The sequence below is a fragment of the Equus asinus genome, chromosome 7 (genome assembly GCF_041296235.1).
Source record: "Equus asinus isolate D_3611 breed Donkey chromosome 7, EquAss-T2T_v2, whole genome shotgun sequence".
NCBI lineage: Eukaryota > Metazoa > Chordata > Mammalia > Perissodactyla > Equidae > Equus > Equus asinus.
Genome location: NC_091796.1, coordinates 62,570,031 through 62,587,114, shown reverse-complemented (window position 1 = coordinate 62,587,114; position 17,084 = coordinate 62,570,031). Strand labels below are relative to the sequence as shown.

Genomic DNA, 17,084 nt, shown 5'->3' with positions numbered 1-17,084 from the left:
AGTACCTGATCTCTTCCCATTCTGTCTACAGAGCCCCTGAGGGCCCCAAGGGAAACACGCGGCTGCTGTGAAGAAGCTCGCCAGCGGGAAGGAACCACCGGCCAGAAACACCATCTGAACATAAACGGGAAATGGCATAGTTCTAAAGAATTAGGATTTGATTACATCCAAGAACATAGGGCTGGCTTCAATAAATCAACCTCAATGACTTAAAAATCTATCAACTGTATGCACGTCAACCTCCTGCGATACTGAAACTCCATTAACTTACATCATTTACAACTAAACAGTGAGCTAGGTAAAGATAAACCTTATCATCCCCATCTTATCCTAATTTAAATTATTTTCCTTGATTCAAATTTACGAAGGTCACAGTAGTGAGAGCTCACTCTGGTACTCTGCATATGCAAAATGATAATTCACCAGCGTTTGTCTGATTCACACACCTCCCCCCCAACCCCAGCCCCCGGGGCTGGCCGCTCCCATTTCTGTGGGCCCACAATCAAAGGCGGCAGGAGGTAGCAGCGGGCCAGGGATCTCCAGGCTCCTCCATTGCTCACAGCCTTCAAAGGCCTGAACCTCCATTCTTTCCACCCTCCTGCCTTCTGCCCCAACCTCTCCTTCAAGTTACTAATGAAACCCACGAAAATCATCTGGACTTTCTCTCTCTACACATTTTAAATCCAAATTAGCTCTGTGTTTGCACATGGCCTGGTGCAAGAAGACATTAACACTCCAGAGAAGGCCTTGGGGAAGCAGAGGTCACTGCTCCCGCTCACGAGGAAGCCTGGGGCCAACCTCAGAGAGGAGATGGGAATCAGCATAATACAGACCAGCATTCTTCCAAACCCTACAGGCACTACAACTTAAATATCCGTGTGCACATCCTCATCTACGGCTATCTTTTCTGATTTTCTAGATCCAGCTAAACATATCTGACTTTGCTGTACTTCATTCAAAGCACTGACACCTGAGCAAATTAGCTCCCACTTTGAAACTTCATTTTAGCTTGCTTAAGTCTATCCCCCAAAAAATGTAATTAAAAATCCCATTTATCTTAAATAGAAAGACTGCAGTATGTAACACTACCTTATATTTTGTTACTTTCTTATCAAACCTTGGAACATTATGTGAAATTTCTAAGTCTGTACTGAGTGGAACTTTATAAAAGAAAATTTCACAATATGTAAAAGCACTAAACAAAAACTACTGAACAGTGAGATAATTAGTACCTTCTTTCCATTCTGCAGCTCCTTTAACTGTGGTATCTCTTCCCCCACCACCCTCAACCAACGAACTATTCTAATTCCAGGTAGTGAAGATTTGAGGAGAAAAAGAGCTTGCTCTTCCTCTTAATATGGATGCAGGAGTCCCTGCACCTGCCGGCTGCCTGATGTTAAACCGCCCGTATCAAAATGCTCCATACACAGACGCAATTGTGACAACTCCCTTCAACTCCTGGGCTCCAATTATCACAGTCAGATCTTCTGAAAAATCATTAGAGAAAGTCAAACCACACACCTAAAGGACAGAGACCAGCAGGATTTCCTGGTCACCTGATGGATAAATCGTTGCCCAAGCATTAGGGATTACGTAAAATGCATAAATTACGATCCAACCATCAAAATGGACTCGCTAGCGCATGCGTCCATTACCACGCTGCCTTTGTCTAGTGCCTGCAAGATCAGAACACAATAGCTCACTGTTCTCTTGCAGCTCACACGGACACAAAACCATAGCCACTAAAAGATCTCCTCGAGTGAACCGTGGACAGATAAAGACAGAGCAGCGCACGCTTCACGCAAGGCGTTTGCCCTCTTCCACAGTCTTAGCCCCATCGAGGGAGAGAACTAACCTCACTAAAATTATGCAGCTTTACGCCAGGTATTTCCCTGCTCTGGAGTTTATGGCCCCATTTGTAAAATAAACGCGGTAGACTACCCTAGAAGATGATCTTTAAGACCTTTTCTAGGTCTAATGGACACTTCTGTCACCCTGTTTTGAACTGTCTTTAACCTTCCGCCCCGGTCACTTGTGGGAAACCAGGTCCGCAGCTGCCGATGCTCTGAGGCGTGCGCGCCCTGAGGCCGTGGGACCGTGGGACCGTGGGACCGACAAGCGCGCGGCCGCCGAGGGGCCAGCGCCGCTCCTGCCGCTCCGCCCGCGCTCCGTGCTCCCCAGCTGCTCAACGCTGTCCTCTCCGCAGGACGCTCAACTCTCTGAGTTTTCTTCTTGTTTTCTACAAAATGGAAATGATTCTTTATCTACCACTGTCAGAGAAAAATGGAAGAATCAAGTGAGATATAAATCGACCATAATCTGTCATCTCTAAGACTTACTAACATTTATTGAGCGCTTACTAATTGTAAAGAATTTTACAAAATGTTTTAGAGACATTATAGAATCTTCAGGATCCCTCTTTTATACAGACGGGGAAACTGAGTCTAAGTAACTTGCCCAAGGTTATCTAACCAGTATGGAAAGTGAAGTCCCCAAAGGCCCCCAGTTAGCCCGCCTACCTCATGACCACACCAGGCTGAGAAACGCCGAATACTAAAGTGCTCCTCTCGATGAGTGTTAACACAGTAAAAGTAGGGAGGGCTGCAATTGAAAGAAATGTTTTAATTTTCATCCGAATTTATTTCTAACCTTAGTTGAAAATAGATTTTTTTTCCTCAGACCGCCTATTAAATAAATTTGTGTTTGATGGAAACACAGTTTATGAAGTACTGATCCAAATCAATCCAACGTTCTCACTTTACAGAAAGAGAAACTGAAGCCCAAACAAATCAGAGACAAGGTCACATAGCTTGCTGCCGGCAGGCTCTGGGCCAGAACACTCCACACCCCCCGCCACTCCACTGGTTCCTGCACCCCGCCCCACTGCCAAGGTAAGAATCCCCTTTAAAAAGGTAAGACATTAAAATACTACCATATTTCCAAAGCAGATTTCTCGAAAACCAGCAAAGTTCTAGAGCACAATATCAAAAGATTTACCCAAACAGGAAGAAAGTTATAGCAAAAGTCAAGGTCTCATGGATAAGACGGTGACCACAGGTTCCATCAGGCAGCGACTTCGTTTCCCCACCCATCTGCCTGCAGTCTTCAAGGCAAATCCAAGACCTCAGAAGGGCTTACCTGCTTGAGCTCCAAAAAGCCTTGCATAGTTTAAACTCAGTTTCTATACCCACCAAACTCACTTTTCAAATCCTCCGAGTGACCCTTCTCCACAGAAAGCAGATCAGAGGACAGTCCTTAGGGAAGTCAGGCGGCCGGAGGAGAGAGGGGCACACTGCAGTGCGCTCCTGGTGGTTTCTGCTAGGAGAGCCTTTGTACAAAAGCACAAGAGGCAAAATGATATTGAACTGAATGAGCTAAATAGCAACTTTCATTTCTAGGCTGTTAAATATTCAAGTTGACAGTCCTGGCAGCACTTCAGGTTATGAAAATGCCTTGCAAAGTAAAGCTTTTTGGTGTTTCTGTATTTACTGATTAAAATCTAACATTTCCATTTTCTGCCAGCTGGCTTCACAGCCGTCCTACAACATAAGAAGCTTCTTTAATCAGTTATTTAAGACATTCTGAAATTGTTTTAAAATATAAAACTGTAATTTCCATAATTCTCAGGTCGACATTTAATGATACATCATAACCTCAAGCAACTCCTTATATTCCTGAGCAAATAATTTTCTAAATACAATACTTTTTCGCTAAACATTTTTTTCATTTGTACATATATAACCCTTCAAAAGGAGAGGGTTACACCATGACATATATTTCTTTAAATTGTATTTACAAAGCATTCTAAATAAATTGTTTGTCCTGGGGAATTCTGAGGGGAATCTTAGAATGAATCAATTTTAATCTCAGAGAACATTCCAGAGAGTAGGAGAGAATGAGCCTCCCACACTGTGTGGAGGCACCGGATGACCAAGGCAGATGCTTCTAAGGAAGACAGCTTGAGGGTGCTGGACACATTTAGTGTCCAGTCACAGACTGGCCTTCTCGCATCCCGCTCTCCATGCGCGTCCACGTTTGTGGCAAACAGAATGCAGCAACACAACAACTTAAAGGGGAGTAGGAACTGGGAATCATGGACTTTCCTTTTCTCCTCTTTGCGTTTCGTAATTACTTAAGTATGAGTTGACAATTCAGAGCTACCACGTGACATACTAATAACAAGTTGGCAAGCAAAAGGTAATTCTGTCTCATAAATATAATACTTCATATAGAAAGAGAACTCTCTAGGGAGAACGTTAAGAAAGCCAGAGGAGACAGGAGATTAACTCAGTCACTCCTCCAGAGATTATCATTTTTCTAGGATCTTATACATCAAAATTCAAAAACTTTACAGAAGCTAATAAATTCTGAAAGATTTATGACTTTAATGTTATAAAGAAGTAAACTGAGAAACCCAAGACTGAGTAAAAAGAATCACATTAGACTACAAGATAGTGATTAAATAATAATACCTTAATGTGTATATGTGTGTGTGGTTAATCTGCTTTCATATACATTAGCTGATTTGATGCTCTCAAAGGTGACACTGGGTGGGTCGATGGGCTAATGAAGATGATGATAACAACACCAGCAGTCATAAAAACAGCAGCAGCAGCAATAGCAACAACCCTTATTGATCTTTTAACCATGTCCTGCAATATGTTAAGCATATGACATCAATGAGGACACTGAGATTCACATCGCTATTAAGAGAAATGCTCAGGCCACTGTAGCTCAAAACAGCAGAGCCAAGACTCAAACACAGATCTCACACTAAATGCAGTCCTCTTTCCAGCATCAGTCTGCCAGACTCTCCTCCCAGCATTCCCTTTTGAGGAACTGCCCCATCTTCCCTACCCTCACCATCCATATTTCTACACCGGCAGCTGCTCGGGTGTGACCACATGATCTTAGCCCCTGGCAACAACTGTTAGGTCCAGGGGTGGCTTTCAGACCCAATCTAGACAAGTCAGATTCCTTCCCAAAAATCTGTAACTGGAACTAAGGCAGATCAGATTAATCTTTCTGGGTAGCAGGAATGCAACATGCAGACTGGGCCTTGTTGGCAAGACCTATTTTCATCTGTGGAAATGGAGCACAGCAGGCTGCAGTGAGAAAGGAGAAGGAGGGAGCTATGCAACAAGACGCGGAAGCAGAGTACTCCTCTGCGTGCCAGTCCCGGGTCCTGTTCCCGGATTCCGCGGACACCGCGGGAGCCTCTCAGCACAGAGCCCCTGGCCCCTTCGGCTACTCTAGTTGGGTCTGTTTCAAGCAACCAAAGGGCCTAAGTACTAGAAAATAAACCGTGTGACGGGTGCCAAGCCTGCGCTGCGAGGCCTCCCAGAGACTGCTCCCTCCCGCCTGCTCGGCACCTTTCTCTCCTCCTGTACCAGCGCCCTCTCTGCTGCAAGATCTGCCGCTGATGCGGTTCTGGTGGGGGACTCTCGCCCAAGCCCGGCGGCGCTTCGTCAATATGATCTACAGACTCCGCAGCACCCCTGGGAAGTATCATTGGAACTATTTTAAAAAGGAGGATCAGAGAAATTCAGTCTCTTTCGCCAGATCACACCACCAATAAACAATACCGCCAGGATTTGAACCCAAGTATCTCCGACTTTAAAATATGTGCTTTTTCAATACACCACTTTCCCCACCTTGTGTCAACCTACAAAGCAAATTCGCCAGTTATTTCACCCTCAAAACAAGCTTGAGAACAGCCAAAAGAACTGCAATTTGGAACGTCCATGCTGCGGGGAACCAGAAGCAAAACCAGAGAGCAAAGCAGCGAGCTGCTTCGGCAAGAGACAGGGGAGCGGGAGGGGCTGGCCGCAGGAGGCCCGGGGAGGAGCAGGTCGCCCCGAGGCGCCTCGCTGGCTGGGCCGCAGCAGGTGGGGGGAACCTTCCTTCAGCAGTAAAGCCGCGGTGCTTCCGCGGGGCAGCGTCCTCGGCTCCGTGGGCAGCACCTGGCCACGTGTGACGGGGGTGAGAGCGCCCCTACAGGCCTTCCCGCTCCAATTTAGCTGAGATTGCACTCATTCATTTCGCAATTGCGACCTCTAACACCTTAGTCTCAATTTCTGAACAAAATTTACTGACAAACTGTCTGTGCATGGTCTTGGAAAGTAATGGGAAAAGAAAAGCAATATAATATCCAGGGAAACAAATGCAATTTTTTATTAAAAATGTTAAATCACAATTGCCAAGTCAGTCTGGCTTTTTGGGGCAGGAGGCAGGTGGGGAAAGTGGGTGTGTGTGTTTTATACACTGAAGCCCAATGAAAGCGTTTGTCTACTGTGAACCACAGCAGAATAACCTCTGTCCTAAAACACTTTTCCATGATTCCTGTGAAAATGAAGACGCTGTCTTCTTACAGAGATAATAGAACAAATACCAGGGACATAGCCAAATGCTACACACAGCTATTTTATCCCTAGTGGAAAAAATAAATCAGAGAAAAATCACCAAATACATTCAACTCTCCGCTTTTCAGTTGGTAAACTGTGGCAGTTAACAGCTAGTGAACTTAATACTGTGTTTAACGCTGCAAACCTTTCTTTAAACAGTCTCACAGGGAAAACCAGGAACATAAGGTCCAAAGCAGGCCCTGTGCACTCAGTCCCTGCACCCACACTCACACCCAGGCCACGCAGCAGCACTCCGTGTACCTCCAGGAACCTCCCATCTTCTCAGACTACCTCCACACTGCAATTGTAAGAAAGTCAACATCAGGACAAGTATACTCAATTGAGTACATCATTCCAAAGAAACTGAAAGTCTGATGTGAAAAGTTACAAAAATAAAGAAAACGGTGGTTACTACCTAGCATAACCATTCAGCCACTTTTAAAAACCCAGATGTAACAATAAAAATAGTAACATCTCGGGCCAGCCCATTGGTGTGGTGGTGAAGTTCCTGCCCTCCGCTTTGGCAGCCTGGGGTTTGTGGGTTTGGATCCCGGGCAAAGAACTACACACTGCTCATCAAGCCATGCTGTGGTGGTGTCCCACATATAAAATAGTGGAAAATTGGCACAGATGTTAGCTCAGGGACAATCTTCCTCACTAAAAAAAAAAAAAAAAAAAACCAGAAACAAAAAATAGTAACAGCTAACTTGCTGGATGCTTCCTATATGCCAAGCCATCAAATACTTTACATAAATTATTTCACTAAGGCCTCACCATAATTCCAGGAAGCAGTGCCCTTACTATTGCCATACTACAGATGAACACATTGAGACTTAGGGAGATTAAGAAACTTGCCCAAGGTCACAAAGCCAGTGAGTGGAGAAGCCTAGTTCTGAACGCAGGCCGTCTCAATCTGGCATTCCCACATTCACCTAACCGCTATGCTGCACTGAGTCATACTGCAAAATACAGACAGCCAGTTTCAAAAGCTGGACGTGTTTAATCCCATGACTACTAACAGCAGTAAAGCTCACTCCAGGAAGTTTAGACGACTTCTCACTGTCGCCACACTCCCTGAGCCTCTAATGTTTGAAGAAAGAAGGAAGAAAAAAAGGAAACCTTTGAAATGTTACAGCAACATCTTAAAGCAGGGATTCTCAAAGTGTAGTCTGAGGGTGCTTGGGGGTCTCCGTGACACTTTCGGGGGCTCCTCTTTTCCACCCTTGTCATCTGTGCACAGGTGTATTTTCTTCATATACTTCAACCAGCGCAACACGTCACAACGGACTGAAGGCGGAAGCAGATGTGCGAATTCAGCTATCTTCTATCAAGCCAGACACTCAAAGATATTTGCAAAACGTAAAACAATGCCGGTAAATGTTTTTGTTTTAGAAAATAGTTATTTTTCATAAAAATATTATTTGTTAACAAGTTTGTTATTTTTAAATAACAAGTTTTAATTTTTTTCATTCTAATGCAATAAATATTGATACATGAAACACACATAATAATAAAAGCACTTTTGGGGTCTTCAGGAATTTTTGAGTGTATAATAGGGTCCTGAGACCAGAAAGTGTAAGAACTTCCGTCTTAAAATATACTAATTAAATCTTTATTTTTACAGGGGGCAGAGAGGCCGGATTCAAACGTAAAAGCTTCAGTGCCGCTTCCTAAGTGGAAGACAAGAGTCACTGGAAACGTTTCTTTTTACCAAACTCTTCATGATTCAGTGAGCTGCTAAACTTCAAAACTGAAAAACTAAATTACCCCATAAATTTACACATAAGTGTAATCAAAAGAATATATTTTCAAATATAATCAAAAGAATATATTTCTGGTCAGCCAATCATATTTAAATTAATTAGGATTAATTATAACACTAAAAAGTTTTATCTATATATACACTTCCTATACAAGAACATTTCAGCAGTTCAGGTTGATGGCTTATAGTTATAAACAAAATTTAAGGCATGTTTCAAAAGAGCTACACGACAGGCACTAGTGACTTCCACACTAATAAAAAAGACCAGGAACCAAGTGTGAGGACGGCTGTTGCTTTTTTAAAGTAAGCTATGGCGAGAAAAATCATAAGTATAATGTAAGTTCTCTAAATATAACGTTAATTCATGCTGCTGTTCTGTTTATATATCCTTTAAAACTGAAGCTTGAAGATTTATATTTACAATCAATGCAATTACAGTCAGCATCGCCAAAAACATCTACCAAAGTTTGAGATGATTACATCATGACAAAGTACATAGCAATATGTTTTATGCAATAGACAGGCTTCCTTACAGACACAAAGTTTATAAAGATTACAAAATGTATAAACATGATGTTTTATACAGGCAAAAAAAGAGAGACAGAGAGAAAAAGGCAGACAGACAGAGATTTCAAAGAAGTTCCCTGTCCAATGGAATGTCTAAGGAGCTGTAATTTTCCTTTTAGCTCTGTGAAATAAAGATGTAAGTCATAAAGTCAAAAACAAAGATAAGTAGGTTAATCATAAATGCACACGGTGACAACTGCTTAGGCTAACTCAGACTGGCTCTAAATTAATCTGTCCGCTTCCTCAGGAGAAGAAGGGAAATGGAGGATTTCTCCTACTCTCACCTTCCTATTTGAAAACAGACATTTTAGCCATCTAAACAAAAAAATTGTTCGGACTTCTCTTACAAAGATAAGGCAGCAACAATGGTTTGAATTATCAGATCTCACATTTCAGATAATGAAAACAATGCCCACAGCCCAAGAAAAACTTGTAAAGTCCGGGGCCAGCCCGGTGGCGCAGCGGTTAAAGCGTGCATGTTCCGCTTTGGTGGCCCAGCGTTGGCTGGTTCAGATCCCGGGTGCGGACATGGCACCGCTTGGCACGCCATGCTGTCGTAGGCATCCCATGTATAAAATAGAGGAAGATGGGCACGAATGTTAGCTCAGGGCCAGGCTTCCTCAGCAAAAAAAGGAGGATTGGTAGCACATGTTAGCTCAGGGCTAACCTTCCTCAAAAAATAATAACAACAACAATAGCTAAATAGCTATTTATTGTGTGATTGCTACCCACCAAGAACCCTTCTAAGCCCTGACTTTAGGAACTTATAACACAATTATGGAAACAGGATTAATCCACTTAAAACAACTGGCAAACAAAAGTGTCTAATTAAAAATCCACTGCATGGTATGGACAAGCCAAGGAAAATAAGGGGAGTGAGAGCTGGAGTCAACGTGAAGGAGTAAAGCTACAGCCTGGCAAGGGCAGAAGTACTCAACAGGGACAATTCTGCCCTCCAGGGGACTTGGCAGGGGGGTGCTACTGGCATCTAGTGGGTCGAGGCCAGGAATTCCGCTAAATGTCTTACAAAGCATGGGGCAACCCCCCACAACAAAGAATTATCTAACACAAAAATGTCACAGGTGAGCCAGCCCTGATGCCTAGTGGTTAAAGTTCGGCACTCACCACGTCGGCGGCCCGGGTTCGCTTCCTGGTGGTGGAATCACACGACCTGTCTGTCAACAACCAGGCTGTGGCAGCAGCTCATGTAGAAGAACTAGTAGGACCCACAACTAGAGCACATAGCTATGTCCTGGGGCTTTGGGGGGAAAGAAAGAGAGAGGAAGACTGGCAACAGCTGTCAGCGCAGGGTCAATCTTTCCCAGGAAAAAAGAAAGTCAAAAGTGCCGAGGTTAAGACACCCTAAAGTAGAGGAATGAAGGGTATTTAGACAGACTCATCCCAGACAAGGGAAATCACACAAGCAGTGGCTCAAATGCAAAAAAAGGCTCCAACACACAGGAGGCAATGTATTATGGGAAATAACGTTGTTTAGGAAGGCTTCATGGGGCTTTGAAAGCCAAGCAGAGGAACTACGGCTGGATTAGGCTGGAAATGGGAATACAGGATAGACTTGGGGTGATACTCACAGGGCGAGACCGAGAGTCAGAGTCTCCCAGAGCCCGGCTGGATTTGCCACCAGACCCCAGGTGTACAGTGACAAGAGGTGAGGCTGGAGAGGAGAGAAAGTAGCCACGCCCGTTCCAGAGAAAGAAAGGGCCTGGCTCACGACTGGACGCAGGGAGAAGGAAAGCACTAAGGTCAGGTCTTTATGCCGTCCCACTTTCTTACTCTGCAGCCAACTGTAGTGCCCAGGACGGTGCCTGGTGGAGAGCACACGTGAACAAACGCCAGCTTCGTGAGTCATCAACTCAGTGGGTTCACACGCTACAGGAAAGTTAGGGTCAACGTCCTCACGCAGAGGAAACCTGGATACAGTCAAAAGGAGACTTGGGCAATGAGAAGCTGCCTCCAAATGAGCCAACAAATCCAGTCTTTCTTCCAGCAAAGGGGGACACCGCTGCTTCTTTGGTTGAAGGCCAGATGAAACAGTGGGCCTGTGTTTAGGGGCTGCTGCAGGAAAACCACACGAGGCGTTCGGCACGGTGTGGGAGGCTGGGAGGCCCAAGAGAAGCACGTGGAGAGCAGAGATTTCTGTCTCCCACCTCAGGCTCCCTAAGGGCAGAATCACACCCACTATTGCCCAAACGAGATGAAGTCACGTAAGTTAAATTTCCAAATGACGCAAAGGGGCTGTGGTACTGGAAAGAAGAGACGGGGGAGCGAGAAAGGGAGGTAGATGATGGTTTCTCTGATGAAACCTCCCCCACAGGCCTAGCACTGCCCCAACAAAATGCACCCTTAAGATATGTGACTGTGGACCCTGCCTCTTTGCTTAACATCTCATCAGCACAAAGATGTTTATCATTCTTTATTTATCCAATATAAATAAAGCACTTTCTATACACACAGCATTGTGGGGGGCACACAAGAGCAAGACCCAGACACATGAAGGACTGCAGCCTCTAGTAGATTTATTAATTTGGACCAGGTGTTGGCAAACTGTGTCGTTAAGAGGCCGGACGGGAAATATTCAGCCTCTGAGGGCCTTACAGTCTTGGTTGCAGCTACTTAACTCTGCTGTGGTAGTGTGAAAGGAGCCTGAGACAACACATAAACAAATGGGCAGGGGGTGTTCCAACAAAAAGAGGGACAAACACAGGCAGTGAGGTGGATGTGGCCACTAAGCCATAGAGTGCCACCCCCTGGCTCCCACCATCCGGTCAGCCGTCGAACTACAGCATAGACTATCCCAGCACTTACCAGAAGATCCGACCAGGATCTGGAAATGTACGTGGAGGTACATCTTGATGAGCAAGGAAGAGAAGCACGCTGGCTGCCTTGTGAGTCAGACTGTGAGGAGAGAACCACAAGAAGATGTGAGGGGGCTCAGACTGCAGGGCACGGGGCCGCCAGTTGGCAGAGGGGCCCATCCAGAAAATGCATGCCTACAACACTCCGCAATGCTAAGGAGAGGAACCCTGCCTGGCAAGTAATCCTCTGAAATTGCACAAAAACCCCTACTGCAACAGATTCTCTCTTCCCAAACTGGTCGAGTCCACGATCACTGCACTGACACACTGTGCTGAGCGACAGTGAGGGCCAGACTGGCCCAGTCCCTGAGTCACTGCACTGATAGCCTGTGCTGAGTGACAGCGAGGGCCAGACTGGGCCAGTCCCCGAGTCACTGCACTGATACACTGTGCTGAGTGACAGCGAGGGCGGGACTGGCACCTCCAGAAGCCACTACACTGATAGACTGTGCTGAGTGACAGAGAGGGCCAGACCGGCCCAGTCCCTGAGTCGCTGCACTGATAGAGTGTGCTGAGTGACAGCAAGGGCCAGACTGGGCCAGTCCCCGAGTCACTGCACTGATACACCGTGCTGAGTGACAGCGAGGGCCAGACTGGGCCAGTCCCCGAGTCACTGCACTGATAGCCTGTGCTGAGTGACAGCGAGGGCCAGACTGGGCCAGTCCCCGAGTCACTGCTCTGATAGACTGTGCTGAGTGACAGCGAGGGCCAGACTGGGCCAGCCCACGAGTCACTGGGCTGATAGACTGTGCTTAGTAACAGTTAGGGTACTTAGGTCACTTTCGTAATTTAGCTACAATGAATACATCACTTAACTGATGTTAAGAAAATAGATGCCAACCTACCCTGAAAGAGAAAGCCTCACAAGTTCATCTCTAAATCTTATGTTTGTTTTTAGAATACTATAAGGAAATCTCTTTTAAAAATGCCTGCCTCCGTTTCCCTGAAACTTATCAATATGTCCATAAAGAAACCCTTCTGGGCCAGCCCCGGCGGCCTAGTGGTTAAGTGTGGTGCACTCCGGTTTGCCAGCCCAGGGTTCACAGGTTCAGCTCCTGGGCGAGGACCTACACCATGCATCAGTGCCCCTGTTGTGGAGGCATCCCACATCCAGAATAGAGGAGGATTGGCACACATCTCAGCTCAGGGCCAAGCTTCCTCAGCAAAAAAAAAGAAAAAAGAAGAAGCCCTTCTGAATTCCATGAGCCTCTCCTCAGTAGTGTTTCTTCACTTCTACTTTGATGCAATAAACAGAAGCCTAAAACCGCAAGACAATACATTTTATAACAGAACTGTTGGGGGAGACAGTTCTCCGGGGCCTTTTTGCACTCCTGCACATCTTACCACCTGTGCAAAGACCACAAGGCCCTGACTGCCCTTGCACTCAGGCCAGTTCTTAGGGTTGTTTATGCAGCTGGTAACCCCGACAGATGAGTTAACCTCTCTGCCCCTTTCTCCACCTCCTTCCCCTGCCAACCTCCAGCAAAGACTAGGTTTACTTACTGCTTGCTGTAAACACGGTGGCTGCCCCTCAGTGTGTGATTCAGCGGCAATGTAAACACACTCTGTACACAGCCTCCATCTGGGCCGAACCACGTTGCCCCTGCGGGGCTTGAGGAGCAAAGGAAACCAACATAAACATGCTGATGCGCATGCGGTTTGCTGGGTCAAAATGATAAAGTCCTTTGACTCTGAGCCAGGAGTCTCATGTCTTCTGTCCGCATCCGCAAAACAGTAACAGGCTGACTTATTAGTCTGTAAGTAGGGTAAAATCAAATCCCAGAACCAACAATAATCCTCTTCAATATTAAGTAAATACTTGCAATTCTCTATTTTGTTTTCCTTTTTTTTTTTTGGAGGAAGAGCTAACCACTGCCAATCCTCTTTTTGCTGAGGAAGACTGGCCCTGAGCTAACATCCATGCCCATCTTCCTCTACCCTACATGTGGGACGCCTACCACAGCATGGCATGCCATGTGGTGCCATGTCCGCACCCGGGATCCAAACCCTCGAACCCCGGGCCACCGAGAAGCAGAACATGTGAACCCAACCACTGCACCATCCGGCAAGCCCCTTATTTTCCTTCAATATTCATTCTTTAGAAAGCATTCTCATATTAAGGGTGATCAAAGCCCCTGGTTTGCACAGGATAGTCCAGTTTATACCTGCTGACCCACTATTTCTCCTCCAGTCAGCTCCCCTTTCACCTTCCAGTGCTCTGCTTGTGTATTAAATTATATGATCGCCCTAGTTCTAATCCAATGGACGGATATATACTTTCTGGAAATAGATAAGTTGCTTCAATCTTTTGTTTGTGATCATTTTTCTTAAAAAAAAAAAAGGAACAAAACTGACTTCAATTCTTTCACTTAAAACACCTTTTCCCCCAAGAATTTAATTTAACCCACTATAATTACATTTTGCAGATAATGAGAAGAAAGTTCTAAATGCATTATCCCCCTTACATAAGATGACAATGAACGCTCGTTAAGTGCTTTAATACTGCAAAACACATTTAGATATGCACTAGTTTTCCTTTTAGGAAATCATCTAAAATTGAGAATGACGGAAAAATCATATACATTTGATTACATTTTATGCTAATATTTTAACATGGGGCCCTCCACCCACAATATTCTGGGAGAGAAAAGTCTCCAAGGGGCCCGCCTGTGGCTGAGTTGTTAACTTTGCAGCCATTGGCTTTGGCCCCCTGTTCCCCTGGGCGCCCACCTATGCACCGCTCATCAGGCCATGCTGAGGCGGTGTCCCCCATAGGAGAACTAGAATGACCTACAACTAGGATATACAACTACGTACTGGGGCTTAGGGAGAAAAACAAGGGAAGGGACGAGGATTGGCAACAGACGTCAGCTCAGGGCCAATCTTCCTCAAAAAAAAAAATCTCCAAGAAAAATAATGAGGCTGCACGTGTAGATGTGACTGCAGATTCTGAGAAGCTATCCAGTTCCCATATTCTCGTCTCTGCACTTCATCCACGCTAGGAATTGCAGAGCTTGCCTCCTGCACAGCAAGAAACAACGCGAGCAGAGCAGTCCTTCGTCAAACCTTCCCAAAGGGCAGCCAAATGCTCCGGCTTGACCCAGCTCCTGCATGCCCTCCTCCAGGTCCAAGGAGGGAGGCAGGCGCTCCGCTCAGCGGCCGGCTGGGGCTCCCGCCCGTTCACGCTGCAGGGTCGCAGCCAGCACAGCTCTGCACCAGCCCCTTCCCACCTGCTCTGCACATCGCTACACGCAAACAAGATCTTGGAGATTTGACAAAACAAAAAAGGTCCTCTGCCCCAAATTATGGCGATCCCTGCCATACACGAGAAAGCCAGCCCGGTGTGAGGAGGGCCAGCTCTCGATGAGGCAGGGGGCGCTGTGCGCAGTGTCTTCAAGCGAGTCCCGGGATAGGCCCGGAGAAAGTGAGCCATTCCGGCGCAGGCCGTGGGTTAGGGACTGCTTCCCGGCTGCCCACACGTGCCCAGAACTTACAAGAAGAAATATACCCCACGCTACCACTTCTAAAGACTAAAATGTTTTTCAAAAAATAAACTTCGAAGTAATCAAGATTAAAACTGGTTTCTTCTAGGAGACAAAGCGAAACTATTGTTTTCGTTAAGGAAGGTCTTCAAAATTCATAGCAGACGCAAAGCGATGTGATTAGAAAGAGGATTTTTAAAAAATTGCTCTACTCTTTCGTTTTCCGTGCGCACCGGTGGTCTCGTAAAGAGTGAGAGCAGAATAAAAGCCCTACCCTGGATCCCACATTTCCCCAGGAACACGGCAGCAATCAGCTGCGCGGCCCTCCGCTCAGCCTCCTGCCTCAGTGTGCCCGACGGCCGCCCTGCCACGACAGCCTCTGGGCCAGATCCAGCCAGACAAGCCACGCACCCCCAAGCCGAGCTCCCCTGGGTGTGCCATGCTAACAGTAACAGGACCTGCCGCATAGGTCATGGGCTGAGCTGTCACAAGGATTAAATGGCTTAAACAACCCCTGGCACACAGGTGTTCATTAAAAATTTTTATAAAGAGAACTACAAAATAAATCCCTCATCATATCTCTCCTTCAGATACCAGGAGAGTTGACGCTTACCTCATTTGCAAAATCCACATTTTTTGTAGGGCAGTAACACACAATGTCAAGGGACATGTGTGGGACAGACGAACGCCTAAGCTGTATAAATGAAGAGACCAATCAGCTCTTCCATGATTATGTCTAAAATTCCAAAGAACTCATTAAATTCAAACAACCAAGGAGGTAAACTGCAGGTTGAGTGCCATCCTCAGCTCTAAGTGGTACCCCCTCCCCTTCCACAGCCCATCCTGGACCCAAGGGAAGCACCATTAATCCACGGGTCTCCTGTCTCTACCACGCCACGCCCTTCATATAAGAAAGCAGACAGTTTCCCACCTAGGCCATCACCCACACCTCCCACTGTCAGTGCCCTCAGCACTGCCTCTTCTGTTATCAATATTTATTGCCAATACTAAAACACAAAGCAAAATGAAATTTCTTCATAAACAGCATGAAATCTATGGAAAAATATTCAGAAGCAAGGCTTTCAATTAATTCAGTATTTAAATGAAATTCATTTCAGACCCAATTCAATAAAGCTTTCATATTCTAAAGACATTCCCAATAGTAAAAAAAGTTAGTTTCCAAAAAGATTCTGCTTTAGTGTATTTGGGAAATCTGGGCTGCTACCGTATCGTAACTCAAATTTGATCTGATGAATTAATTTAGACATCCATACAGGAAATTCAAATACTGGACTCACTGGTGCCTTTTTTTTTTTTTAAAGAAGATTGACCCTGAGCTAAAATCCATGCCCATCTTCCTCTACTTTACATGTGGGACGCCTGCCACAGCATGGCCTGATGAGCCGTGGATAAGTCCGTGCTCGGGATCCGAACTGGCGAACCCCGGACCATCGACGTGGAGTGTGTGAACTTAACCGTTTTGCCACTGGGCCAGCCCCTCACTGGTGCTTTTTACAGGCAGCCGCCTAGATTACTGCATCAGCCCCAATCATGGTTGTAACTCTAATCTTCCTGCCCTCTAAATCCACTGTCCACCTATGGCCAGGAAATGCCCTTAGGACCTCATCTCTGCCCTGCTTATCACCCTTCAGTGGTTCCCATTGTCCTAAAGAAAAGTCCAGACTCACGTGGCTCATAAGGTGCTTCCTGACCTAACTCCCTACCCAGCGTGCCAACCTCGAACCGTCGCCAGACCATGCTGCAAACTTACCTAGCTCTCTTCTCACCTCCTGCCCGGAGTGTCCTTCCCACCTCCTGTTTGCCCTTCAGGTCTCAGCTGAAATGTCCTTTCCTAGGGTGCCTCCCAAGTGACGGGCACTTGCCACAGGCTTCCACAGACAGCACTTTCCGTAGCACGGCACTTAGCACATTTCATCACTTTTCTTTTGTTTACCTGTCTCTCTTCACAGACTATAAGCTCCAAGAGGGCTCTGTA

At 45.9% G+C, this 17,084-nt stretch overlaps 1 protein-coding gene across 1 annotated transcript in view; it reads right to left on the bottom strand.

Moving 5' to 3' along the window:
- The window catches only part of L3MBTL4 (L3MBTL histone methyl-lysine binding protein 4), a 469,197-nt gene that overhangs the window by 395,146 nt on the left and 56,967 nt on the right, over positions 1–17,084 (bottom strand). The window contains 4 exon segments of the mRNA XM_070514531.1: positions 6–2,239; positions 2,520–2,601; positions 3,201–3,328; positions 11,557–11,646. The gene's annotated coding sequence lies outside the window, so the exon portion shown is untranslated.